At 42.6% G+C, this 27,591-nt stretch overlaps 1 protein-coding gene and 1 long non-coding RNA gene across 4 annotated transcripts in view; one reads left to right on the top strand and one right to left on the bottom strand.

The window, feature by feature from the left end:
* LOC130337968 (octopamine receptor-like) overlaps positions 1–27,591 on the top strand; it is a 123,283-nt gene that overhangs the window by 81,221 nt on the left and 14,471 nt on the right. The window lies entirely within an intron of this gene.
* On the bottom strand, positions 1,631–27,402 carry LOC130338344 (uncharacterized). Its single transcript, XR_008879080.1, has 4 exons — positions 27,275–27,402; positions 16,586–16,657; positions 9,545–9,695; positions 1,631–2,067 (listed from the first exon to the last, which is right to left on the bottom strand). It is a non-coding gene; the product is annotated as an uncharacterized LOC130338344 (long non-coding RNA).

The following is a 27,591-nucleotide window of genomic DNA, read 5'->3' as shown; positions in this document are numbered from 1 at the left end:
AAGCCTCCCTAATGCTTCAGATGCCATGATCAGTACTGATCATGAAGCTCACTGCTGTGCCAAGTACCAGGCAGCCAGGGCATAGAGGTATGTCCTGTGTCTTCTAGGGGGGAACTCTGCTTATTTTGAAACAAATTATATTACAAACAAATGACCTCGGTTTTCTATATAGTTGTCTTTCTTTGCAATGCAGGTCACATGACATCCTCAGACACAACCAATTACTACTCCTCCCACTTTCTCCGTTTTCAAGGAAAATATAAATTTGCAAAAACTTTTTGAGTGTCATTCATATATGGCCAGTGAAGATCCCCCCTGTACTTCACTTTTTACAGCATTTACTTTGCAGTATACAGTGGTCCCTCGAGATACAATAATATATGGTTCCAGGATGACTATTGTATAGTGAATCCATTGTATGTTGAGATAATAACTCTATAGAAACCTGGTAACTGGAAGCAGTCTAGATATGTGAAACGTGTCTATGGCTGGAAGAACTGACCAATCAGAATGGGCATCTCGCTGGTAAACATCCCTGAATTACTGAAGTGCATGCACTTACTGGCTGTCTGGTAGCGCCCCCTACAGTACAGGGAGGTACTACATGTTCTGTACTTCTCTTTACCTCTTCCAGGGATAGCTACTCCTTTGGACACCAGGTAAGGGCGGCTCATCATATTTTTTTAGGACATTGCGTGTACTGTACAAGACCCTGAAGAAGCTCCTGTCCTCTACATGGACAGTGATTTACAGCCAATTATGATGATGTGCCAACTATGATACAATACTGTTGTGCATGGAGCGGGCTTAGCTCCTGAGCTTATGATGTACATGAGATATGACAGCTTAGTTTTAAAGGAGTCATCCAACATTTCTGCATTTCATGTCTCCCACCAAGACAGCCATACAATACCTGAAGAGTTTCCTGCATATAAAGCTGTGTTCATACCCCAATATGTGCCTCTTATGCACTCTCATGTTAACAGAACCTCAAAATCGCCTGCCAATGTATCTGTGCTATGGTCCTGTTCAATTCAAGGACCTGAATGTAGTCACCTAGTGACTACGTTAGGGGCATCTGAGCTTTGACATAGACTGAAAAGTGCAGTTTGTTGTACTTTTTAGTCCGAGCCAAAACTCATATGTACTCAGAAAGTGACCTAAAGTGACCTGTGCTGAGGAAAAGTTGACCAGTTAGTTGCCCATAGCAACCAATCAGATCGCTTCTTTCATTACTCAGAGGCCTTTTCAAAAATGAAAGAAGCCATCTGGGCAACTGGTCAACTTTTCCTCTACACAGGTCTTGATGAATCCTCCCCTAGGTCGCTATATCAGGTCATTGAACTGAATGGGACCAATGCCGACCCAAGCACAAATATGTCGGCAGGCAATTATGAGATTCTGCTGTAATATCAATGCCTCGGAGACACAAAACGCAAAGCTTACAAGTAAGATGAATTGTTAGGACTATCATATACAGAGGTCATACATGGGTGGTCACTTCATAAACTCCCATTCTGTCCATCAGATCTGCTTTAAAAGTCCCATTTGAAACAATCTCTTTACATTTTAAATGTTTTAGTACAACTATGAAGCAAAGGGAGACATGATTGCTTCAATATCCCAATCATTTCTTTTACTTTTCCTTTACCAAGACATGAATAAAGTAAATGTAGAATTATAAACACCTAACACATTATCCTTGCCGTTACATAGCAACCTGCTATATGCCACCTATTAAAGCCGGTCGCATTCCAGATGTACTTTAAGGACCTGGAACATTCAGCCTGAGCTCGAACACATTGCAAGGTCAACATCTTCAAAAGAAAATACACGAGAATCAAAGGGAGTAATTTACACCCTCACAATGGCTCCTCCTGGTCCTCTGATCTTCACTGAGATGCCTCCTGACCCTCATCAAATTGCTTGGCCCAAACTGCTCTCACTCAACGGATGGGCTCGACTCTACGAGGGGGGGAACAAGGCTTTCATCATATGGGGATGTGCTGCTTTTTCTTCAAAAAATAACAAGTATCCTTGCAATGAAAATTCTTTGAGCAAGTCGATCTATAAGACATAAAATATTAATCAAGGAAAGATGAGGATAGTGTCTTGGCACCCCATGAAGAGCGGCATATGCCGAGGAGCGTCTGCATTCGGAATAGGAAATTAAATGAGACGTTATGAAATCCTTGAATAAACCAGCTCCATAAACTGTGCACAGTTAACAATCAAGAGCGTGCATACCAAAGAGGCCAACCACGCAGCTGGAGAGAGAAGCCTTATCACTCTTTAATCTCATGTCCATTCCTACAGGGAGGCAAGAACTGGGCAGGAGGAAAGGGGATAAGGTGTCTGATCATGGGGGTCCCACCGCTGAGGACCCCCTGCGATCTTGGGTGCGTCACCCCATACATCCGGTGCACAGAGTGAACTTCACTCCGTGCCGGATGACTGGTGATGATGGGTGGAGGCTTGTGATGTCACAGTCACGCCCCATTCGTAACATCACGGCCATGACCCCTCAATGCAAGTCTAAGGGAGGGGGCGCGGCCATGATATCACGAGCCTCCAGTGCTGCACCGGACACTAAACGAATGCCAGGTGCAGCAGGGAGATCCCGCGATCAGACATCTTATCCTCTATTCTTTGCATAGGGGATAAGATGTCTACGGACGGAGTACCTCTTTAAGTTGTACATCTCTGGGGGCATCATGGTATGATTCTAATCATAAAGACGTGCACATGGGAATAAACCTCACCTGTGTCCAGAGTTGTGTTGTTGGTTTTTATCAGCTATGGTCAGTGTGGTGGGCCTTCTCCAAAGCTCCTATTGATCTCAATGAGAGCTTCAGAGAGAAACTGCAGGAAAAAAGTTGAATCTCACATTGAAGTCAAAGGGAGCTTTTAAAGAAAAAAGATGAAACTGGATGATTTTTCTCACGTAAAACATGATAATTTCCTTGTCAAAAAACACAAAGTTAATACCCATGTGAGCATTCACTTATTGTTCAGATTTATTATCTTGCTGTGTGTTCTAAGTATAAGACCATTATTTAAATTTCATTCCAGAAAACTCAGTACGTTCATAGAAAAGTTATTACAATCATTATTTTTTATTTATTTTATTAAAAATAATTGTATTCACAATCAGTCATTAAACATATAAATAATATATACTGCTCAAAATAAAGGGAACACTTAAACAACACAATGTAACTCAAAGTCAATGACACTTCTGTGAAATCCCACTGTCCACTCAGGAAGAACACTGATTGACAATCAATTTCACATGCTGTTGTGCAAATGGAACAGACAACAAGTGGGGATTATAGGCAATTAGCAAGACACCCCCAATAAAGGAGTGGTTCTGCAGGTGGTGACCACAGACCACTTCTCAGTTCCTATGCTTCCTGGCTGATGTTTTGGCAGTGCTTTCACTCTAGTGGTAGCATGAGACTGCAACCCAAACAAGTGGCTCAGGTAGTGCAGCTCATCCAGGATGGCACATCAATGCGAGCTGTGGCAAGAAGATTTGCTGTGTCTGTCAGCGTAATGTCCAGAGCATGGAGGCGCTACCAGGAGACAGGCCAGTACATCAGGAGACATGGAGGAGGCCGTTGGAGGGCAACAACCCAGCAGCAGGACCGCTACCTCCACCTTTGTGCAAGGAGGAACAGGAAGAGCACTGCTAGAGCCCTGCAAAATGACCTCCAGCAGGCCACAAATGTGCATGTGTCCACTCAAATGGTCAGAAGCAGACTCCATGAGGGTGGTATGATGGCCCAACGTCCACAGGTGGGGGTTGTGCTTACAGCCCAACACCGTGCAGGACGTTTGGCATTTACCAGAGAACACCAAGATTGGTAAATTCGCCACTGGCGCCCTGTGCTCTTCACAGATGAAAGCAGGTTCAAACTGAGAACATGTGACAGAGTCTGGAGACGCCATGAAGAACGTTCAGCTGCCTCTAACATCCTCCAACATGACCGGTGGGTCAGTAATGGTGTGGGGTGGCATTTCTTTGGGGTGCCTCACAGCCCTCCATTTGCTTGCCGGAGGTAGCCTAACTTCCATTAGGTACCGAGATGAGATCCTCAGACCCCTTGTGAAACCAAATGCTGGTGTGGTTGGCCCTGGGTTCCTATTAATGCAAGAAAATGCTAGACCTCATGTGGCTGGAGTGTGTCAGCAGTTCCTGCAAGAGGAAGGCTTCGATGCTATGAACTGGCCCACCCGTTCCCCAGACCTGAATCCGATCATCTGGGACATCATGTCTCTCTCCATCCACCACAGACTGTCCAGGAGTTGGCGGATGCTTTAGTCCAGGTCTGGGAGGACATCCCTCAGGAGACCATCCGCCACCTCATCAGGAGCATGCACAGGCGTTGTAGGGAGGTCATTTGGGCACGTGGAGGCCACACACACTACTGAGCCTCATTTTGACTTGTTTTAAGGACATTTCATAAAGTTGGATCAGCCTGTAGTGTGGTTTTCCACTTTGATTTTGAGTGTGACTCCATATCCAGACCTCCATGGGTGGATAAATTTGATTTCCATTGATCATTTTTGTGTGATTTTGTTGTCAGCACATTCAACTATGTGAAGACGAAAGTATTTCATATGACTAGTTCATTCATTCAGATTTAGGATATGCTATTGTTACGCCTAGCGCTCCGGGTCCCCGCTCCTCCCCGGAGCGCTCACGGCGTCATTCTCCCTGCAGCGCCCCGGTCAGTCCCGCTGACCGGGAGCGCTGCACTGTCATGGCCGTCGGGGATGCGATTCGCACAGCGGGACGCGCCCGCTCGTGAATCGCATCCCAGGTCACTTACCCGTCCCGGTCCCCTGCTGTCATGTGCTGGCGCGCGCGGCTCCGCTCTCTAGGGCGCGCGCGCGCCAGCTCTCTGAGACTTAAAGGGCCAGTGCACCAATGATTGGTGCCTGGCCCAATTAGCTTAATTGGCTTCCACCTGCTCCCTGGCTATATCTGATCTCCTCCCTTGCACTCCCTTGCCGGATCTTGTTGCCTTGTGCCAGTGAAAGCGTTTAGTGTGTCCAAAGCCTGTGTACCTGAACTTCTGCTATCCATCCTGACTACGAACCTTGCCGCCTGCCCCCGACCTTCTGCTACGTCTGACCTTGCCTCTGCCTAGTCCTTCTGTCCCACGCCTTCTCAGCAGTCAGCGAGGTTGAGCCGTTGCTAGTGGATACGACCTGGTTGCTACTGCCGCAGCAAGACCATCCCGCTTTGCGGCGGGCTCTGGTGAAAACCAGTAGCCTCTTAGAACCGGTCCACCAGCACGGTCCACGCCAATCCCTCGCTGACACAGCGGATCCACAACCAGTAAGCCGAATAGTGACAGTAGATCCGGCCATGGATCCCGCTGAGGTGCCGCTGCCAAGTCTCGCTGACCTTACCACGGTGGTCGCTCAGCAATCGCAGCAAATTGCCCAACAAGGACAGCAGCTGTCGCAGTTGACCGCCACGTTACAGCAACTTCTGCCTCTGCTACAGCAGCAACCATCTCCTCCGCCAGCTCCTGCACCTCCTCCGCAGCGAGTGGCCGCTCCTAGCCTCCGCTTGTCCATGCCGGACAAATTTGATGGGGACTCTAAACTCTGCCGTGGATTTTTGTCTCAGTGTTCCCTGCATATGGAGATGTTGTCGGACTTGTTTCCTACAGAACGGTCTAAGGTGGCGTTCGTAGTAAGCCTTCTTTCAGGAAAGGCCTTGTCTTGGGCCACACCGCTCTGGGACCGCAATGATCCTGCCACAGCCACAGTCCAGTCCTTCTTCGCTGAAGTCCGGAGTGTCTTCGAGGAGCCAGCCCGAGCTTCTTCTGCCGAGACTGCCCTGTTGAACCTGGTCCAGGGTAATTCTTCAGTGGGCGAGTACGCCATCCAATTTCGTACTCTTGCTTCCGAGTTATCATGGAATAACGAGGCTCTCTGCGCGACCTTTAAAAAAGGCCTATCCAGTCGCATCAAGGATGTGCTGGCCGCACGAGAGATTCCTGCCAACCTGCAAGAACTCATCCATTTGGCTACCCGCATCGACATGCGTTTTTCTGAGCGACACCAAGAGCTCCGCCAGGAAAAAGACTTAGATCTCTGGGCACCTCTCCCACAGTATCCGTTGCAATCTACGCCTGGGCCTCCCGCCGAGGAGGCCATGCAAGTGGATAGGTCTCGCCTGACCCAGGAAGAGAGGAATCGCCGTAGGGAAGAAAATCTCTGTCTTTACTGTGCCAGTACCGAGCATTTCTTGGTGGATTGCCCTATCCGTCCTCCACGTCTGGGAAACGCACGCACGCACCCAGCTCACGTGGGTGTGGCGTCTCTTGGTTCCAAGTCTGCTTCTCCACGTCTCACGGTGCCCGTGCGGATTTCTCCTTCAGCCAACTCCTCCCTCTCAGCCGTGGCCTGCTTGGACTCTGGTGCCTCTGGTAATTTTATTTTGGAGTCGTTTGTGAATAAATTCAGCATCCCGGTGACCCGTCTCGTCAAGCCGCTCTACATTTCCGCGGTCAATGGAGTCAGACTGGATTGCACCGTGCGTTACCGCACAGAACCCCTCCTGATGTGTATTGGACCCCACCACGAAAGGATTGAGCTCTTCGTTCTCCCCAACTGTACCTCTGAGGTCCTCCTCGGTCTGCCATGGCTCCGGCTTCATTCTCCCACCCTTGATTGGACCACCGGGGAGATCAAGAACTGGGACTCTGCCTGCCATAGGAAGTGCCTCTCCCCCCCTCCCAGTCCCGTCAGGCAAGCCTCTGTGCCTCCTCATGGCTCCCGTCCTTGTGTCACCCTGCCCCGTGCCAATCTTCACCCTCTGCCCTCCCTCCCCATTCCAACTCCTGCTGTACTGCCTGCCGTTGAGGAAACCCTCCATTCTTTCCCGGTGTCCTCATCCCAGGGGAGGCAGTTTCCGGACAAAAAAAAGGGGAGACCTAAGGGGGGGGGTACTGTTACGCCTAGCGCTCCGGGTCCCCGCTCCTCCCCGGAGCGCTCACGGCGTCATTCTCCCTGCAGCGCCCCGGTCAGTCCCGCTGACCGGGAGCGCTGCACTGTCATGGCCGTCGGGGATGCGATTCGCACAGCGGGACGCGCCCGCTCGCGAATCGCATCCCAGGTCACTTACCCGTCCCGGTCCCCTGCTGTCATGTGCTGGCGCGCGCGGCTCCGCTCTCTAGGGCGCGCGCGCGCCAGCTCTCTGAGACTTAAAGGGCCAGTGCACCAATGATTGGTGCCTGGCCCAATTAGCTTAATTGGCTTCCACCTGCTCCCTGGCTATATCTGATCTCCTCCCTTGCACTCCCTTGCCGGATCTTGTTGCCTTGTGCCAGTGAAAGCGTTTAGTGTGTTCAAAGCCTGTGTACCTGAACTTCTGCTATCCATCCTGACTACGAACCTTGCCGCCTGCCCCCGACCTTCTGCTACGTCTGACCTTGCCTCTGCCTAGTCCTTCTGTCCCACGCCTTCTCAGCAGTCAGCGAGGTTGAGCCGTTGCTAGTGGATACGACCTGGTTGCTACTGCCGCAGCAAGACCATCCCGCTTTGCGGCGGGCTCTGGTGAAAACCAGTAGCCTCTTAGAACCGGTCCACCAGCACGGTCCACGCCAATCCCTCGCTGACACAGTGGATCCACAACCAGTAAGCCGAATCGTGACATATCTTAGTGTTCCCTTTATTATATTTGAGCAGCGTACTTTTAGGCAGCACAGGCTAAGAAGTAGCACACAATAAATTAATATATTCACCATACATAGCACGACAGTACAACATATGGTACAGATCTTCCCTCGCTATACATGATACCACATGCTACACTAACATTCCCGCACATACTATAATCCAGAATTAATCATCTAAGCATTACAGACAGTTTTAAGGGATAAGAGTTGGGAAAGAAGAAGGTAGGGAGGGAAAATCACAAGTCAAAACTTTATTGAAAGACTAGACACACAAGTGAAGAGGGAAAAGAAGAAAAAGGTTAATCCTCCTCTTCCTTGATGTCTAGACTGTCCAAGATGGAATAATCACTAAGCAGTCTATCTCAAGCCCTTCTCCGAAAGGAGAGAGACCCACACTAACCATTGTCTTTCCCTGTGGACCAGACAGTGCCTGCAAGGATCCTAGATTAATAGCTTCTCTTGGTCAAAGCTTAGGGGAAACCAACTTGCTCCCAGTATCAACCTGGGCTTTCCCAAGTGTCAGCTAGATAGCCAAAACTGGTTTGAATCTCTGCTGAAGCAGGGACCCAGGCTTTGCTGGAAGGTGAGGAACCTACTGGCCACACATAAGTCCCCTAGACACCAGGAGGGACACTTAGAAGGGCTACCACACCCTGACCATTCCAAGTGGACAAACAACACGGTGGCTCAGTCAATATACCCTCAGTAAAAACTAAGAACTTTAGTCTGGTGGCCATGATGCCCGTGATTTACCTAGAAGCTGTTGGCTCTCACATATGCACTAATCAGGATGCAGAAAGGCTTTGTTTGTCCTGTGACTTCTGGCTACTGCAATGTCCCTCATGATATCAATACAATGAAAGATAAGTGGTTCTATTGTATTGGTACAATTCTGGGATCGCATTACTATATCCTGTACTGTATTTTAGTGGCACTAATAACATCAGTGATTTTCTTACCAGGACAGGTCTTTTCTGATATATACAGAGGGGTCCATATAGAGTCTGCATGTAGTAGGAGGTTATCTGCACAGTCCTTTCCCTCTCCTGGATATATATATATATATATATATATATATATATATATATATATCTTATTGATTTACATAATTCTTTATCTCCACAAGATTTCCCTTTCATATGTAAAATACAAGCATTTCTCTTCAATTATTCAGCTCTTCATCTGTCACAAGCATAATAGATCACTTCTAAATGATACTTTGTGTTAAACCATGTCACAATATGCATTATGTGTTCTCCTGACAGATTATAGGGCTCTTATTATGTCATAAATATTAATATTAATGGTGCCGGAGAAATGTATTAATAAACATGAGGGATAATTCTCTCTCTTCTCTGTTGGTTCTCCGAACCACAAATCTCGGATTCTCTGTAAATCTTAAATCTTGCGATTCCATTCTGTGGTCTTTAGGCCTCGTATACAACAACTGTATCACAGAAGAGAGGCTTCTTAGGCAGGAGAGCAGTGTTTGGTTAACTTTGTTAGGCCCACAGAGTTAAATGGAATGGCATTGTTTGGTTGTTGGTGGAAAAACCCTTTTAATAGAATAAGAGTTGGTAAAAGGTTTACTAGTAGAGAGTTGCTATGTTTTCATAAATCCTCCATAAAGCCAGACTTCCATTCATATGTGTAATAATGCTGGAGAGTCACTTGAAAACAGAACTTGAACTTATCTATAGCAGCTGCAGTTTTGACATTGACTCCTAGTACTCAGATACCCTGAGGACTTACAGTAGAGCTGAATAGTATGATAGTTGCAAACAAACAAACATACAAAGCACATAACAATGCAATAGGTAACAAGAACAAAAAGAGCAACTCACCAATAGATGACTGGAACCAGAGATGATGGAATGGATGATTATACAAACAAAGGATGATGATAGTAGTCAGAAGATGATGGCGGAGGAACAATTACAAAGGATTAACCTAAGATAGCTATCCCTTTATCTTTTCCTAGACCTTTTCCGCAAACTGTAATAAATTTAACACCAGACACCACACACATGAAACTTGCAACAAGATAAACTAAGTAAAACAGCAATAAATACAAAAAAGAAGACTATACAAAGGAGAACTAAGATCGAACTGAAGAACCAGAAATGAAATTTAAGAAACAATGGGTACAAATACGTGTAGTTTATGCTATAATCCGCATAGAACTGCACAAGCCTGAGCTTGTAATTGGTAATCAATAGTGTTGAGCATGAATATTCAAAATGCTAATTTTTACCGCGAATATCGGCACTTCGCGATTTCGCGAATATTTAGAATATAGTCATATATATTCGTAATGGCGAATATTCTTTTTTTTATGCAATTTTTTTAATGCGAATTTATGTGAATTTATGTGGATATCAGCACTTCCAGACTGGACACTTATCCCCCCCTTCTTTTAGGTGAAAGATATAATTGCGCATGCGCACTATGCAAATTTCATTATGAATTTTCGCATAGAAAAAAAGAGAATGAACAGAGAGAATATGCGAATTTCGCGAACATAGGGCGAATATTCGTCCATATATTGACTAAATATTGCGAATTCGAATATGGCCCCTGCCGCTCATCACTAGTAATCAAAAGTCCTAAGTACACCCAAAATAGTAGGAGTAACACCTACAACTTGTCCATCCAAAAAATTAACTGTTTTATAGGCAGCCAAAAAATAAAAATATAAATATGTATATATCTATATATGGCTTTCCTACACAAAAGTAGTAAACCATAAAAAGTTATGTACAGTAAATTTCGTATCACTTTAATTGTAACAACTAGTGATGAGCGGCAGGGGCCATATTCTAATTCGCAATATTTAGTGAATATATGGCCGAATATTCGTCTTATGTTCGCGAAATTCGCATATTCGCTATGTTGGTTCACTTTTTTTTTTCCATGCGAAAATCGGAATGAAATTCATATAGTGCGCATGCGCGATTATATCTCTCAGCTAACTAACACTATACCCTACACTACCCTGCTAAACTAACCTACCCTATCTAAAGCTAAAAGAAGGGAGAGATCAATGTCCTCTGGAAGTGCCGATACTCGCGAATATTTGCATATTAGCATATAGTAAATATTCGCGCTCCACACCGATTCACACAGCAAATAATATCGGAGCCTTCTTTGGACCACAAGCTGGAAGCAGGGAGGGATGATCACTTTTTTTTTAACACAGTACACATCATTGTTGTCATGTATACTGTGAAGGGAAAAAACGAATATTCGTCATTATGAATATATAGCGCTATATCTTAAATAATCGTGAAGTGCCAATACTTGCAGTAAAAAATAGCATTTTGAATATTCGCACTCAACACTACCTGAAGAATAGTTGAAGGGAATATCCGTCAGGAGGGATGGTTTTTAGAACTTTGTCAATTGTACATTATATAAAGAAACAATCCCGTGCTTACTCCCAGCTCTCCCGTAGTGCCTCCTGTGTCCTGCTTTGGTCCCTGGAGTGATGTCAGGACCCAGAATTTCATCACCGCTCCTGGTGGACATCCCCTTTAACATGTCATATAAACTACACAGTGAATGCCATAAAAAAGAATTGAGGTATTGCTGTTTTTATCCATAACCCTCTCAAAAAAAAGGTGCCATTAACAAACTAAAAAATCACTTTGCCCTATAAATATAAAATATTATGTGGGGTTAATATATCTTAAAAGAGTTTGTATGAGATGAGATAGAAAACATTCATTTTTGTATTTTTTTTTTCCAGAAACAGCATTACTCCTGTCAAGTGCATAGATAAGCGCTGTAATACCATACACAGCCTGCGAGTGGCGCTGTAATACCATACACAGCCTACAGATAAGAGTGGTGCTGTAATACCATACACAGCCTAAAGATAAGAGTGATGCTGTAATACCATACACAGCCTGCGAGTGGTGCTGTAATACCATACACAGCCTACAGATAAGAGTGGTGCTGTAATACCATACACAGCCTACAGATAAGAGTGGTGTTGTAATACCATACACAGCCTAAAGATAAGAGTGATGCTGTAATACCATACACAGCCTACAGATAAGAGTGGTGCTGTAATACCATACACAGCCTACAGATAAGAGTGGTGCTGTAATACCATACACAGCCTACAGATAAGAGTGGTGCTGTAATACCATACACAGCCTACAGATAAGAGTGGTGCTGTAATACCATACACAGCCTACAGATAAGAGTGGTGCTGTAATATCATACACAGCCTGCGAGTGGCGCTGTAATATCATACACAGCCTACAGATAAGAGTGGTGCTGTAATACCATACACAGCCTACAGATAAGAGTGGTGCTGTAATACCATACACAGCCTGCGAGTGGCGCTGTAATACCATACACAGCCTACAGATAAGAGTGGTGCTGTAATACCATACACAGCCTAAAGATAAGAGTGATGCTGTAATACCATACACAGCCTACAGATAAGAGTGGTGCTGTAATACCATACACAGCCTAAAGATAAGAGTGGTGCTGTAATACCATACACAGCCTACAGATAAGAGTGGCACTGTAATACCATACACAGCCTACAGATAAGAGTGGCACTGTAATACCATACACAGCCTGCGAGGGGCGCTGTAATACCATACACAGCCTACAGATAAGAGTGGCACTGTAATACCATACACATCCTGCGAGGGGCGCTGTAATACCATACACAGCCTACAGATAAGAGTGGTGCTGTAATACCATACACAGCCTAAAGATAAGAGTGGTGCTGTAATATCATACACAGCCTACAGATAAGAGTGGTGCTGTAATACCATACACAGCCTGCGAGGGGCGCTGTAATACCATACACAGCCTACAGATAAGAGTGGTGCTGTAATACCATACACAGCCTCCAGATAAGAGTGGCGCTGTAATACCATACACAGCCTACAGATAAGAGTGGCGCTGTAATACCATACACAGCCTACAGATAAGAGTGGCGCTGTAATACCATACACAGCCTACAGATAAGAGTGGCGCTGTAATACCATACACAGCCTACAGATAAGAGTGGCGCTGTAATACCATACACAGCCTACAGATAAGAGTGGTGCTGTAATACCATACACAGCCTACAGATAAGAGTGATGCTGCAATACCATACACAGCCTACAGATAAGAGTGGTGCTGCAATACCATACACAGCCTACAGATAAGAGTGGTGCTGCAATACCATACACAGCCTACAGATAAGAGTGGTGCTGTAATACCATACACAGCCTACAGATAAGAGTGATGCTGCAATACCATACACAGCCTACAGATAAGAGTGGTGCTGTAATACCATACACAGCCTACAGATAAGAGTGGTGCTGTAATACCATACACAGCCTACAGATAAGAGTGGTGCTGTAATACCATACACAGCCTACAGATAAGAGTGGTGCTGCAATACCATACACAGCCTACAGATAAGAGTGGTGCTGTGATACCATACACAGCCTATGAGTGGCGCTGTTTCCTATAAAATCAGACTTGTTTTTTTTATCTATTCTCAAATGCTACTTTTCAAGGCATCTGATTACCAATGATTTACCATAACACAATGGTCCTCATTTACTATTAGATTTCCCTATAAAATGTGACAAAAAAAAGAAGTATGAGGGAAATGCATTTTATTCTTATTTATTAACATTGTGTGCTGAACGTGCGCCAAAATTTCCTTTTTTTCCCCTAGAAACTAGTTATTTTTCTGTATTTATTCAACATGTGGGTGTGGCTTTCACAATACAAGGTATTTATTAAATCCTCTGCCCTGTTTTTTGTGTATTTTTTCCCTCTCATCCATTATGTCTAAATGAGAGGTTAGAGGGGTATTCCAGGCCAAAACTTTTTTTTATATATCAACTGGCTCCGGAAAGTTAAACAGATTTGTAAATTACTTCTATTAAAAAATCTTAATCCTTCCAATAGTTATTAGCTTCTGAAGTTGAGTTGTTGTTTTCTGTCTAACTGCTCTCTGATGACTCACGCCCCGGGAGCTGTGCAGTTCCTATGGGGATATTCTCCCATCATGCACAGCTCCCGGGACGTGACATCATCATTGAGCAGTTAGACAGAAAACTTCAGAAGCTAATAACTTTTGGAAGGATTAAGATTTTTTAATAGAAGTAATTTACAAATCTGTTTAACTTTCCGGAGCCAGTTGATATATATAAAAAAAGGTTTTGCCTGGAATACCCCTTTAAATGAGTGAAAACCTCCTCGTTCGGTCTTGTCCAATGTGACAATTGCTATTTTAAATTTGCATTTTAAAATATGAGAAAAAAACAACATACTATAGATTTGGTATTGGAAAGAAGAAAAAACACAAATTAGTGATAAATGAGGCGTTTGTATGAGTTATTATCTGTAATGTGTGTGATGGAGATGTGGACATGTGACCTACATACTAAGCTACAGGCGCGCAGTTAGAAGCAGATCCCTATTATTTCTTCACATTAAAAATACATCCAGGACATAATAATATCTGACGCGTTACTCATAGAATACCTGGTAAAACTAGGACACGCATTAAAATACTATTCGCAGTCACGCGTGCCATGACCTGCTGCCCACCAGGTAATTGTTCATTAAACACAAATGATTAAAGGGGTACTCCGCACCCCTAGACATCTTATCCCCTATCGAAAGGATAGGGGATAAGATGTCAGATTGTGGGGGTCCCACCGCTCCGGACCCTCGGGATCTCAGCTGCAGCACCCACTTGTTGCGGCTTCCGGCAGCGCTGGAGGCTCTCATCCTAACGCCTCACGACCACGGTGACGGGAGATCGGGACATCACGACTCCGCCCCCGTGTGACACCACGCCCCGCCCCTCAATGCAATTCTATGGGAGGGGGCATGACGGCTGTCACGCCCCCTCCCATAGACTTGCATTGAGGGGCGGGGTGTGACGTCACACAGGGGCGGAGTTATGACGTCACGATCTCACGTCACTGTGGTCGGGAGCCGAAGCCTCCAGCGTTTCCGGAAGCCGCAACAGGTGCTGCAGCCGAGATCCCGGGGGTCCCCAGTGGCGGGACCCCCGCGATCTGACATCTTATCCCCTATCCTTTGGATAGGGGATAAGATGTCTAGGGGCAGAGTACCTCTTTAAAGGGGTATTCCAGGGAAAAACGTTTCTTTTATATATCAACTGGCTCCGGAAAGTTAAACAGATTTGTAAATTCATTCTATTCCAAAATCTTAACCCTTCCAGTAGTTATCAGCTGCTGAAGTTGAGTTGTTCTTTTCTTTCTCACACAAGGAGATAGCAGGCTCAACCTTAAAATAACCACATGTATGTTTTTGACACCACCAGTGTCCTCGCTGCATACCAGTCCGGATCCTGACAATATATATATATATATATATATATATATGTATATATATATATATATATATACAGGGTGGGCCATTTATATGGATATACCTTAATAAAATGGGAATGGTTGGTGATATTAACTTCCTGTTTGTGGCACATGGGGAAACTTTTCAAGATGGGTGGTGACCATGGCGGCCATTTTGAAGTCGGCCATTTTGAATCCAACTTTAGTTTTTTCAATAGGAACAGGGTCAGGTGACACATCAAACTTATTGGGAATTTCACAAGAAAAACACATTTTATAAGTGGTCAGAAACTTTAAATAACTCATGAAAGAATAAAGTTACGTTAAAACCAAGCACATCATTGTTTTTCTTGTGCAATTCCCAATAAGTTTGCTGTGTCACATGACCCTATTCCTATTGAAAAAACAAAAGTTGGATTCAAAATGTCCGACTTCAAAATGGCCACCATGGTCACCACCCATCTTGAAAAGTTTCCCCCCTCACATATACTAATGTGCCACAAACAGGAAGTTAATGTCACCAACCATTCCCATTTTATTAAGGTGTATCCATATAAATGGCCTACCCTGTATATATATATATATTTAGTATAGTGGTGACCCCATAGAGTCTGATCGGGTCTATGCACTTTATCTTGTTTTTCCTATATACCTCATAGTTGTCAGGTTAGTCTGACTCGTGCTGTCCATTTTAAATGCTTTTTATTTAATATTCTAATAAAGATTTATATGTGATTCATCAATTGTGTCCACTGTCCAGTGTTAATTATATGCCTGATGAAGCGCTTATGCGCAAAACGCGTTGCATGTTGGGAATAAACTGATTGTTCTATCCTTCTCCTGGTCCCTCAGCGCCCTATTGTCCACTGGTTTGTAGGTCGTTGGTTTTATTACAGTGTTAATTATAGGTATTCATGGTTGATAAGGTTATTTGTTCAGTTGTTACCGTGCCCGTATACTTTGGGTTTTACAAATTTTAAATAAAAAGTCTAAAAAAATAACTCTTTATGCTGTCGAATCTAGCTTGGTGCATGCCAGTGCAGGATTTTCACCCCCAAAAAAATTATCATGATTGTAGTTTTTACACTGGCCACTAGATGCCAGTACGACCTATGCTTGAGCTAATGCACATTGCTTTTCAGCATGCTGTCAAAATAAATTATAGCAGAAAAGATTATAATAATACTGGGCTAATATATAGGTTACATAAGAAATCTGACATATAATGACTTTTTGAACGATTCTACATAACTTACTCACAAATAGCGAAAAATTATACAACCACACATTATAGTCTATGGGTATATTGCTGTATATTAGTATATTACTGTTCTACTGTGCCACCATAGCAGTATATGTTGTTATGATGTTTCCATTGTGTTTAGTATTCACAGTACCCATCCATCCATGTTTTTTTCAATTCTTACAGCAATGGCTGGTCATATATGTTGCAGTAATGCAGTAAAGCAAAATCCAAGCCCATTTATATTACAACATGATTCAACCCACACAGTGAAGAGCTTTTCCACTCACTTTAGATGCTTTTTAGAGCCCATTTCTTCCTTGGCATCAATTCGTTATCACTCGGTTGCACCAGTGCTCCCCCTGGTGGTATGAAAACAACAATACAACTGGATTCTCAACAGTTCAGTGTTATACAATGGGACACACACACACAACAGCACTTTTCTCCACAGTCTCCAAATTGGCCGCTTTTAATAAATTAGGGAGGCTATTCATTGGTTATTTCTGGAAACATTTTAATATAGAGGGCTGCATACAGGTGGGTCAACTCCCCATTTATTTCTGTGGGGGATGGTGATCTGGGAGGATCAGTAGAAAGTGGTCAGAAGACCCCATAATAGACAAGCAACTGAATCCTCTTAGTTATTTATGGTATGTCATAAATGTTGAATATTTGAACACCTTTTTAAAGTGTAAATAAAAATAAACATATGTGGTATCGCCGCCTGCAGAAATGTCCGAATTATAAAAATATATCATTAATTAAACTGCACGGTCAATGGCGTGCGCGCAAAAAAATTCCAAAGTCCAAAATAGCGTATTTTTGGTCACATTTTATACCATGAAAAAATTAATAAAAAGCGATCAAAAAGTCTGATCATAACAAAATGGTACCGATAAAAACTTCAGATCACGGCGCAAAAAAATTAGTCCTCATACTGTCCCGTACGTGGAAAAATAAAAAAGTTATAGGGGTCAGAAGATGACAATTTTAAACGTATACATTTTCCTGCATGTAGTTATGATTTTTTCCAGAAGTGCGACAAAATCAAACCTATATAAGTAGGGTATCATTTTAACCGTATGGACCTACAGAATAATGATAAGGTGTAATTTTTACCAAAATATGTACTGCATAGAAACAGAAGCCCCCAAAAGTTACAAAATTGCATTTTTTCTTCAATTTTGTCGCACAATAATTTTTTTTCCCGTTTCGGCGTGGATTTTTTGGTAAAATGACTAATGTCACTGCAAAGTAGAATTGGTGGTACAAAAAATAAGCCAGCATATCAAATTTTATGTGCAAAATTTTAAGTGTTATGATTTTTAGAAGGTGATGAGGAAAAAACGAAAATTCAAAAATGGAAAAACGCTGCGTCCTTAAGAGGGTATACTACGGAGGAAGTTGAGATGTTATTTCTGTCTGACCACAGTGCTCTCTGCTGACATCTCTGTCCATGTCAGGAACTGTTCAGAGTAGGAGCACATCCCCATAGCAAACATCTCCTGCTCTGGACAGTTCCTGACATGGACAGAGGTGTCAGCAGAGAGCACTGTGGTCAGACTGGAAATCAACACAACTTCCTGTGGAACATACAGCAGTTGATAAGTACTAGAAGGATTAGTATTTTTTAATTGAATTAATTTACAAATCTGTTTAACTTTCTGGCACCAACTGATTTGATTTTTTTTTCCCCACTGGAGTTCCCCTTAATCCCTTAACAACCCAGGAAATAAAAATGTTATCATTTTCATTTTTTCCTCCTCTCTCTTTTATTTTCCCATCCTCCATATGATGATTTGCTTTTTGCGGAATCAATTGTACTTTGTAATGACGTCTCTCATTTTACCAAAAATTGTGAAATTGAAAAGAAAATGCAAATAGCAAATTTCTGTCAGGGCTCATTTTTTGTGCCATGATCTGTAGTTTTTATTGATATCATTTAGAGGTTTATATGGACTCTGATGGCTCCTTATTCCATTTTTAGGGGTATATGGTGTCACCCAAAAATTGGCATTTTATTTATTTATTTATTTTTGTCTATGCCATTCTCTGCACAGAATCAATAATCATTTTTTAGTAAAAAAAAAAAAAATTTTTTTTTTTTTTGGGGGGGGGGGGGGGGAAATAAGAAAAGGAGGATGATTTAGAGTTTATATGATATGAGGAATTTATACATATTGTTCAAAACATTTTTAATTATAATTTTTTTTAGACTAGAGGACTTGTATGAGCAATTATTCAATTGCTCATGCAGATCAATGCAGATTCATTAGATCTGTGCTCTATTGGTAGTGTCTGACAAAAGCCTTGGGCTGCTGTGACAATGGATAAGCTTCCTGCGATCCAAACCACTTCACCACCAATGATGCATAGAATTGCCACCTAAATTTCATCATTGCTCACAGGGAAAGAAGATGACATATACCTGGACTAACTACAGGGTAACTGCTTCCAGTAGATGGCACTAGAGAGCCAGTATTCCGCCTTCCAGAGAAAAGATCATTTGCATAGTGAAGTTTGTTGTGGGAAATGCAGCTATGTGCGCAGCACCATGGACAGCGCCGCTCACTACCATACAGGACCTGCGAGGTACCGGAGACTCATCTACAGAAATCCTGGGGGTTGTGTTAGATATTATACATCCAATTATATCTGCAGAAATACAACCCAATAAGATGCCATCTGCCGAGCTGAGGAAGAGGCCCTTTGTGTAGATTAAAATATTCATATCATGCCACATTAATGGTGCGCTCACGTAATGGAGTAACTACAATATAGACTACATGGATGGAAGATACACGGATGGATAGTTGAAAGAAAGAGAAAATATAAGTAGATAGATGAGCGATAGATAGATAGATAATAGATAGATAGGAGATAGATAGATAGATATGAGATAGATGGATAGATATGAGATAGATAGATATGAGATAGATAGATAGATATGAGATAGATATATATGAGATAGATAGATATGAGATATATATGAGATAGATAAATAGATAGATAGATATGAGATAGATATGAGATAGATAGATAGATAGATAGATAGATATGAGATAGATAGATAGATAGATAGATAGATAGATATGAGATATATATGAGATAGATAGATATGAGATAGATAGATATGAGATAGATAGATAGATAGATAGATAGATATGAGATATATATGAGATAGATAAATAGATAGATAGATATGAGATAGATATGAGATATATATGAGATAGATAAATAGATAGATAGATGGATATGAAATAGATATATATTAGATAGATAGATATGAGATAGATAGATATGAGATAGATATTAGATAGATAGATATGAGATAGATAGATATGAGATAGATAGATAGATAGATATGAGATAGATAGATAGATATGAGATAGATATATATGAGATAGATAGATATGAGATATATATGAGATAGATAAATAGATAGATAGATATGAGATAGATATGAGATAGATAGATAGATAGATAGATATGAGATAGATAGATAGATAGATAGATAGATAGATAGATATGAGATATATATGAGATAGATAGATATGAGATAGATAGATATGAGATAGATAGATAGATAGATAGATAGATATGAGATATATATGAGATAGATAAATAGATAGATAGATATGAGATAGATATGAGATATATATGAGATAGATAAATAGATAGATAGATGGATATGAAATAGATATATATTAGATAGATAGATATGAGATAGATAGATATGAGATAGATATTAGATAGATAGATATGAGATAGATAGATATGAGATAGATAGATAGATAGATAGATAGATATGAGATAGATAGATAGATAGATATGAGATAGATAGATATGAGATAGATAGATATGAGATATATATGAGATAGATAAATAGATAGATAGATATGAGATAGATATGAGATAGATAGATATGAGATAGATAGATAGATAGATAGATATGAGATATATATGAGATAGATAAATAGATAGATGGATATGAAATAGATATATATTAGATAGATAGATAGATATGAGATAGATAGATATGAGATAGATAATAGATAGATAGATATGAGATAGATAGATAGATAGATAGATAGATATGAGATAGATAGATATGAGATATATATGAGATAAATAGATAGATAGATAGATGGATATGAAATAGATATATATTAGATAGAGAGATAGATAGATAGATATGAGATAGATAAATATGAGATAGATAGATATATATGAGATAGATAGTAGATAGATAGATAGATAGATAGATATGAGATAGATAGATATATATGAGATAGATAGATAGATGGAAGGACAGACAGATAGATATTAAAGAAAGAAGTTTATCCAGTGCAGTAGCTTAAATGCAGGTATATTTATTTCAGAACAGCAACACACATGGACCGGGACAGCAGTGACGCATTTCGATCGTCTCAGCGATCTTAATCGTACTGACACAGAGTCTCTTTTTTGGATTGCTTTTATGGGGGAGGAATCTGTTACAGTATCACAGGTGTGATCCATTCATGTGGGAATGAACAGAACATTCCCCCACAGCAAGCAAACTCTATTACAAAAATTAGTGCATTCAAAGTTTCTAACATTTAATATATTATATAGTATATTCGTGCAAAAAAAACATGTAGCATGTACTCCGGCGCTAAGGCTGCATTTACACCTCGTTTTGTACATACGGGTGACGGATACGGCTGGGGAAGGGGAAAACCAGGCGCTCCCGTACCCCAGCCGGATCAGCCCATGACTCCATTTACTTTAATGAACCGACCAGAGTCAAACAGTGACTCCGGTCGGCTCAGTTTTGACCCGTATGCAGTTTCCTGACCGGACCTTAAACCGTAGTATACTACGGTTTTAGGTCCGGTCCAAAACCGGATACGGGTCAAAACTGAGCCGACCGGAGTCACCGTTTGACTCCGGTCGGCACCAGTCTGATGACTGCCAATCACGAGGCTGGAGTAGTGTGACATCACACTCCACCCTCTCAATGCAGCCTATGGGAGGGGGCGTGACACTAATCTAATGGAGGGAGAAAACAATTAGTTACATGGAGAAGGAGACTACACAAGTCTACGGGTCTATGGGAGGGGGCATGAGGGGACCGCCATCACGCCCTCTCCCATAGACTTACATTAAGGGGATGGGGCGTGGTGTCATGAGGTGCGGGGCGTGACATCATGATATTCCAGCCCCTGTATAATGAGTCTTCAGCCTTGGAGCAAACTTAGCTCCATCCAGCTGATGACTCGGGGGCTGCTGGAGAGATCGCAGGGGTCCCCAGCAGCGGGATCGGGATCCCCGCGGTCAGACATCTTATCCCCTATCCTTGGATAGGGGCTAAGATGTCTAGGGGCGGAGTACCCCTTTAAAGGTAGGCAGACAATGTAATAGAGCATCAGGAAATGCTAGCAGAATGATTGGCTGTATAGATAGAGGTATTAGTAGTAGAGAGGGAAGTGCTCATGGGTGTATAGGGAGAGGTATTAGCAGTAGGAAGAGGGAAGTGCTAATGAGTGTATAGGGAGAGGTATTAGCAGTAGAGAAGGATGCTCATGGATGTATAGGGAGAGGTATTAGAAGTAGAGGGAAGTGCTCATGGGTGTATAGGGGAGAGGTATTAGCAGTAAAAAGAGGGAAATGCTTATAGGTGTATTGGGAGAGGTATTAGAAGTATAGGGAAGTGCTCAATGGGTGTATAGGGAGAGGCATTAGTAGTAGAGAGGGAAATGCTCATGGATGTATAGGGAGTGACATTAACAGCAGAGGAAAGGGCTCATGTAGTGCTCCAAAATTGTATATTACCCCCTAGGTGTTCTGTGCAATAAGTGGTTTGGAGGAAGGGGTAGGTAGATCTTCCCAAAAGGTAGTAGAAAGGTCTCCTGATTAGGAAGTTTCTCGGGTACATACAGTAGGTGCCCAAGTTGGTATTTGCCCCCAGTAGTTAGTTTCCCCAGTAGGTATTTTCCCCTTTTGATAGGCCCACTTGTTAATCTTTTCAAAATTAACACATAAATATGCGGTGGCCCGATAGCGTATTTCATACCGTACCTAGTATAGAGGTCCCTAAAGTCAGAGTAACTATGCTCAGGTAGGGTCCCTCAGGTGGGACAGCCCCTTGTTGCCTCTCCTTAAGTCTAATTCTTTAATGCTAATACATGTATATATTTAATAAATAGTGTATATCTAATATAATGTATAGTACTCACCTTGTTTAGCATCACAGGACCTTCGGTCATGTGACCATGTTACTAACCTCTATGGGTAACATGGAGGACCTTAGGAGGTCACATGTTACCCACAAATCTTTGTAATGGTGATTGACATCAGTACGGACCAATTAGCACTAGTCTAGCCCCTGCCCATATAAGGGAGCTGTAGCCAATAATCGCTCTCTTGGGTTGCTGCTCTCGTGGATGCCGGACTAGCAGGACGGATCTGCGCTACTTTCAAAACCTCAAAACCCACCGGCCTCAGCAGAACTAAAACCGTGAGTTCTAAATTATCCCCGCTAATGATAGCGTGACTACTGGACCTTAACTAAATCCCCTAAATCCAGTGGAACAGCGCCTAATACCTAAAGACTCTAAATTGCTAAAGTCCCAACCTTTGTCAATCTCCAGAGAAAGCAGTTGTATGCATAGAGACTGTTCAGTTTATGAAGCTTGCAGAAAATCTTCACTAAAAGTTATACCTGTTTCAGAAAACTCTCCGGTTGTGGACAATCTATTATTATCTACCTCCCTATCGCTCTTGGGAAGGGTGGCGGTAGGACAAGCATTACTGAGGAGCCCTCACCCTGGCGTCACAAATAGCAAGGGTTAACAAGTACCCTTTAGTCACCGCACAGCTACACTCCCCATACGCTACTTTGAAGGTACTATTTCCATCTGGTCCTAGTGTTGAAGTAGGGGGTGGAGCCTGTATCTTGTTATTGTTTATTTATCCATCAATAAAGTGTGGAGTCTGTGACCACTACTTTACAATCTGGAGTTGCTAGGACTAGGTGTTGCTGGGTCTGGTCACTCTAGTTGTTTATGTTGGTTATGTAGATATGTGTATTCTGAATATAGACAATTCAGTTCTAGCTGCATACAGCCAGCACTAGGTTGTTCTTACCACATATGGGCATATACAGCTGGTACTAAACTCAGTGGGTACTGTATAAATGCGTTTGCAATGAGCTACTAATAGTAGCAGGGTGCCATGACGAGCAGTAGAAGCGGTGACCTGCCAGGTCCCCTTCCCACCATGAGCCTATAGCACATTTCCTGCCTCAAAGGTAGGTACCTCATGATCATTGGGTAGTTCTATGTGAAGAGTCATCTGTGAATACTATTTTTAAAACTGACAACATATCAGACCCCCTAAACTAATACACATTAGAGACCTCATCCTATATATAAATAGAAGCACTACTTAAAAACACCATCAAGCCTATAAGTAAGTATAGACTTCTTAATGACAGACCCTAGACAAGACCTTTTAAATACAGACCTTTGACCCTGTAAAGAAAAACAAAACTAGACCATATTTCATACCCCCCTCAGACCAGACCCCCAATAATAAAGACCCCAAATCACATGTGCAGATACTCACCTCTCCCTGATTCTGTAATTGTCTTTACCCAGAAGTGCTGCCATAGACAATGGGGGCATTTATCATTGTCTTTAGAGCTGTTTTTGTGTGTATATTTGTCCCACACTTAGCGCAGCACTGCATCTCAGGCAATTTTTTGCAACTTTTTAGTTTACACTTTAAAAAATAAAAATAAAAAACTGTACAGACCAGCTGTGTAGGATAGTCTTATGCAGTGGTTATGAATTTATCAACTGCGACTTATTTACAAAGTCGCAAATTATGGCGCAAAACCCACCAAAAAGTTGCAAAAATACCCCAGCCCGAACTTAGCTTGGCTTTTTGGTGTATGTGAAAAGTGAAATTTCAGAAATTGTGACCTGCACAAAATATATCAAATGCTCTGTGACCATTTAATAAACCTTGTGCTCCTACACATTACCAGCACACAAAAAAAGGTGTAGAAAAATGCTTCACTTCCACCTACAATGATAAATGCCCCCCAAATGTTCTGACACCCAGGAGTGAAGAGAACTACAGGAATAGGGTGAGGTCTGTATATTTTAAGGAGGAAAAACTACACACAAAAGATTCGCCTTCTCTTCTGGGAGTCTGGGAGTCTGGCCCATTTTTCCCTGTGTTACTCATGTGTTGTCCCAGCACCAAAGACTATCCGGTGGGCTGCGGATCTCCTTGGGCATGCCTGCTGCTCCTGTGATGGGCCCACTGTTCTATTGTTTACTGTGTTTATGCACTTTCTGTATTGACTGTATGTTACTATCTGTGTACTGTACCCTTAAGAAAGGAGATGCAGAGTAATCAGGTGACCTTGTTATCCAATGGGAACCCCCAAATTGCCCTGTATATAGTGTAGGGGCAAGGAGCTGCCGAGTCCAGTTCTAGTTCAGTGCTGAGTCACTGCTGTGTGCAAAGCTCCATGCGAGCTGCAGTGTGGAAAGGAGTTGGAAGAAGTGTGAGATGATTCCAAGGGAAGCCTAGAGAAAATCTCTCGTCAAGTCAGCCCCACCATTCTGCAAGTGTTTCCCGCACAGGAGTTGGTAAGTCATACACTGGCGGTGTCAGAAATTGGGCCTCAGTAAAAGACAGTTATCCATAACCTGGCGTCGGTGTGTTTATTCCCCTGTGCCTGGCCCAGGAGAAGCTGTCTCCACCTCGGACAGTGTAGAGGCTAACAATGCCCTGGCGTCACGACCTGACAAGTATAACTTGCACCCCGTGATGGGAAGCAATGGAGAGGAGTCTAACAAATCATCTTCTCCTCTTCGAGAGCACTGACTATTTCATTGTATCTGACAGTACTTTGACTTATTGTGCAGTCGCTGGTTTCTGTAATGATTTCGTGTAGCATTTATGTGAAGATAGAGAATCTCACAGCGGGAAGACTTCTTATCATTGTGCATATGTGATGGCTCCTTATATGAGACTCATAGAGAAGGTTAATGTGTCAGGCCCAAATCTAAGATTTATGAGGCTGGGGAGAATATAATAATCCAGTGTAAATGACTCCTGAAAAGGGAGAAGATCTGAGTTTACAAGATTATAGGACTTGTCAAATTCTGAAGTCTTTTCCAGTCCTGGTTACAGATGTAGGGTTGCTGGTGGAGCATGGCTGAAGTCATTGTTATATTTGAGAGCATTGGGGGAGATTTATCAAAGCCTGTGCAAAGGAAACGGTGATGGGTTTCCCATAGCAACCAATCAGATCGCTTCTTTCATTTTGCAGAGGCCTTGTTAAAAATGAAAGCAGCGATCTGATTGGTTGCTGTGGGAAACTCAGCATCTTTTCCTCTGGGCAGGTTTTAATAAATCTGCCCCATTATGTATGCTGCATCTGTATATTCAGGGACTCATGAACTTCATTCCTTTTGTAACTCTGGACAAAAACAAGTAAATTTAGTTGAACACTCGTGGCGGGTTAGGACAACATTCTTCTCATTTTATGGGGCCCACAAAAACTTATAGGGTGAATACAGTGATGACAATTCCCCAATCTAAAAGGAAGAAGGTAAGGTAGAAAGAAGGGAAAAGAGAGATAGGCTGGGTTCACACTACGTTTTGTCCCATACGGGAGCGCATACGGCAGGGGGGAGCTAAAAGCTCGCGCTCCCGTATGTGACCGTATGCGCTCCCGTATGTCATTCATTTCAATGAGCCGACCGGAGTGAAACGTTCGGTCCGGTCGGCTCATTTTTGCGCCGTATGTGCTTTTACAACCGGACCTAAAACTGTGGTGAACTGATACTCTGACTCCGCGGTCGCAGCACTGCTAGTTCTATACAGTGGATAATTGTGTCATCGTCGCTTGAACTGTGGAGAATTATGATACGGTCGCAGTACCGATAACACCTATGAATTACAGACTGTCTTTTTCTGATTTGGATTAGTGCTTTAGTCTATTTGACTCTGCTGAATATTTTATATTGACTTTGCTGACTATTCACTTAGTATATGCTTAGTATTTTATATTGTGTTTATTGTGAATATTGGAAAGTATAAGTGTTAGGGCCCAGCACGTTTTCCCTTTTTTATATAACTTTAATAAATTGTATTCTTTTGAAACCATCCAAGTATCTCTCTTTTCCCTTCTTTCTACCTTACCTTTTTCCTTTTAGATTGGGGAATTGTCATCACTGTATTCACCCTATAAGTTTTTGTGGGCCCCATAAAATGAGAAGAATGTTATCCTAACCCGCCACGAGTGTTAAACTAAATTTACTTGTTTTTGTCCAGAGTTACAAAAGGAATGAAGTTCATGAGTCCCTGAATATACAGATGCAGCATACATAATGGGGGACATTTTTCAAAACCTGCCCAGAGGAAAAGATGCTGAGTTTCCCATAGCAACCAATCAGATCGCTGCTTTCATTTTTAACAAGGCCTCTGCAAAATGAAAGAAGCGATCTGATTGGTTGCTATGGGAAACCCATCACCTTTTCCTTTGCACAGGTTTTGGTAAATCTCCCCCAATGCTCTCAAATATAACAATGACCTCTGTCCGTGTCAGGAATTGCAAAATTATAAGCAGAAAAACATGCTCAGGAAGTGCCTAAAATATAACTTTTTTAATGTATTCATTAAAATCAGGGGGCAAAGCGTGCCAATAATGTGATACAGTTAAAGAAATGTACAAACTAATGGTCAGGAACAGATATCAGTATTGTATGAGCACACACTGGGACTGGTCAATGTCCGTCAGCCCAGTGGTGCTAATAATAAGCAAAATACCACCAATGCCTTTCTACCATCAAGTCAGTGATGGCGTCATCAGAGAGGTATATTTAAAGGAAATCCGTCACCAGTGTCACCTGCACTAACCTGTCGTACCGACAGGTAGTGCAGGTGGCACTGATGGCAACGGTACTCACCTTATCCCGGTCTATGGCGGGGATCTCCTGTAATCTTCTCTGGTATCTTTGTTCCGGGCACCGGTTTGGGGCACGGGCGGAGCTTAATGACGTAACCACTGCTGCCCGGGACCTTGCAGAAAGCAGCGGCAGCTTGGGGCGTAGGCGGAGCTTAGTGACATCACTGCTGCTCCTCTCTGCTGGGTCCCGGGTACTGACAACAGCAGTGGTTATGTCATTAAGCTCCACCCATGCCCCAAGCTGGTGCCCGGAGCGAAGATACCAGAGAAGATTTTTGGAGATCCCCGCCACGGACCTGGACAAGGTGAGTACCAATG

Source organism: Hyla sarda, chromosome 1 (assembly GCF_029499605.1).
Source record: "Hyla sarda isolate aHylSar1 chromosome 1, aHylSar1.hap1, whole genome shotgun sequence".
NCBI lineage: Eukaryota > Metazoa > Chordata > Amphibia > Anura > Hylidae > Hyla > Hyla sarda.
This window is presented reverse-complemented; position numbering and strand designations above follow the sequence as displayed.